Genomic DNA, 2,650 nt, shown 5'->3' with positions numbered 1-2,650 from the left:
ATCTGGGTCAACGTCGGCTTCCCCGCCTCTCATGTCATGTATCTCCGTCATGGGTGGAAAACCTTTGCTCGCGCCCATAGCTTGTCAGAGGGGCACGTTCTCCAGTTCAAACTAATGGAGATTGGACTACTCTCTTTCAAGGTCTTTGGGTGCTCGGAAATCCGCTTAGGGTGCTGCACGGAGAGCTCCACCGGCGACGAAAGCTCCTCCTCGAGCGACGGTGACGAGGAGGGCAGCGCAAGCGACGACGACGGCAGTGGGCGGGAGGACAACGACTCTGACTCCAGCTGACCATAAGTGGCAGCACCATCATCTGCACCGCCTCCTCCCCCGGCAACACACCTTGCCGGGGGTTGTGCCCTGCTGCCTCTGGCGTCGGTGGTCGACGGGCTACTCTCGCCATGCTCTCCATCGACGCGTTCCCCATGCCCGTCCCTGTCTTCACTTGCCGTGCCTGTGGAGGAAAATAGCAAGAACGAGGATTATGGGGCACTTATATTTTTTCTTTTAATTTGTAGGCACTTGCCAAATCTTAAATTTCTAGATAATGTAATCTCTCAAGTCCATGCTTATGTTCTGTAACATTTGTACTTGCATCAGCATGTCAATGAAAAAGATGAGCCTTGCCGGGAACCCATGCATGTATGTGTCCATACAGAGGAGAAATGCCCCTTTAATGTAAATAAATGAGTTTTCCCGGCAAGCTACCTTGTCGGCGCCCTCTGCGCCTGCCGGAGAGTCACATCTGTCGGGTTACAGAGAAACGGTCCAGCCCCCTGCCAATCTCTTTTCACCAAAGGCTACTGCGACCATTCTGACCGAAACAGTGTTTGGGTCAGCGATGGGAGCACCTAAGTTTAAGAAGAGTGACGAGGTTTTCTAATGCACAAGTGATAAGTTACGAACACGAATGGCTAAGAGGTAAACTTTATCTGTTTGGTTTGCCGGGGATCGTAGTGCCGAGCAGTCTTCTTAACCTCTTGCCGGAGCCAAGTTCACGATGGGAAACGGCAGAACCGAGCGTCTTCAATGTGGCTGGAAAGAAGAGAGGATAGGAGCATGGAACCTTGGCGGTTCATTAGTACCTGCTTGGATCAAGGGTAGTCCGATATCCTGGGCAAGCATGCATGCATATATGTATATACATAAACATGGAAATTAACAGGAAACTGTACATACTAAAAGCTATTTGACTGCGCACAGGGTTTGTGCTGGCTCTGTACATAGGGTCACATGCCTTGCCGGCAAGGCTAGTACAAAAGGGGGTTGCCGGGGCCCATGACAACCATGCCTTATGGGTAAAACTTGCGAAGATGTTCGATATTCCAGGCGCTGCCCACCAGAATGCCATCTTCAGTCTCCAGGCGGACTGCGCCGGGCCTGGTGACTCGTATTACCCAATAAGGGCCTTCCCACTTTAGTGTCAACTTGTTTAAATTCTTGGCGAATTGAACACGCCGAAGAACAAGGTCTCCTTCCTCAAGGCCTCGGGCATGAACCTTGCGGCTATGCTAGCGGCGCAAGGCTTGCTAGTAGCGCGCAGCTTGCACAACAGCCTGAAGACGATCTTCCTCAAGGAGCATTGCATCATCTTGGCGCAACTGCTCTTGCTCAAGCTCATCATAAGCGAGCATGAGGTGACCCGTATATGAGTTCTGTGGGGAGAACTGCTTCTGACCCGTATACCAGGGTGAGAGGTGTCTGGCCAGTGGCTCGATTTGGTGTCATTCTGATTAACCAGAGAACCATTGGCAATTCATCAATCCAGTGTCTTCCACACTTGCTTAGCCTGTCGAAAGTTCTTGTTTTGAGGCCTCGCAACACTTCAGCATTTTCTCTTTCTGCCTGGCCGTTGCTTCTTGGATGAACAAAAAAAGCAAAACAAACTTTGTTGTCGAGGTCCTATATATACTGCATGAAGGTGCGGCTCGTGAACTGTGTGTCGTTGTCGATGATGACTCTGTATGGCACACCAAAATGGCAAACAAGTCCCTTGAAGAACTTGACGGCTGACCATGTTGTCACCTTTCTCACTGACTACACTTCCGACCACTTTGTGGACTTGTCAATTGCCACGTACAAGTAGTCAAAGCCCCTGATAGCACGGGGAAAGGGTCCTAGTATGTCGAGCCCCCATACCGAAAATGGCCAGGAAAGAGGGATTGTCTGAAGAGCTTGAGCTGGTTGATGAAGCTTCTTTGAATGAAACTGGCACGCTTCACACTTGGCTACTAGTGCAGTTGCATCCTGTAGAGCGGTGGGCCAAAAGAAACCTTGCTGAAATGCCTTGCCGGCAAGGGCTCTTGACCCTATGTGGGAGCCACATATGCCTCCATGTATCTCTGCCAACAGCTCCAGTCCGTCCTCCTGAGGAATGCACTTCAATTTTGCATTGTTCAGTCTCCTTCTGTATAGGACATCGTCCACAAATTGGTACATGCTGGACCGACGGGCTAGTTTTTCTGCTTCTTCCCGTTCCTTAGGGAGTTCCCCTATTTGGAGGAAACGAACGGTATGCTGCGCTCACGCCGGAGTCCGAGGCTCGACGACAAGGACTAAAGGCATGTCTTCTGCCGCGGGGACAACTGTCTCCACGGCAAGGGATTGAGGCCATGCCAGAGCCTGCTGCTCCCCGGCAAGCTTGGAGTCC

Source organism: Triticum aestivum, chromosome 7B (genome assembly GCF_018294505.1).
Source record: "Triticum aestivum cultivar Chinese Spring chromosome 7B, IWGSC CS RefSeq v2.1, whole genome shotgun sequence".
Classification (NCBI taxonomy): Eukaryota; Viridiplantae; Streptophyta; class Magnoliopsida; order Poales; family Poaceae; genus Triticum; species Triticum aestivum.
Note: the sequence above shows the minus strand (reverse complement) of the source record.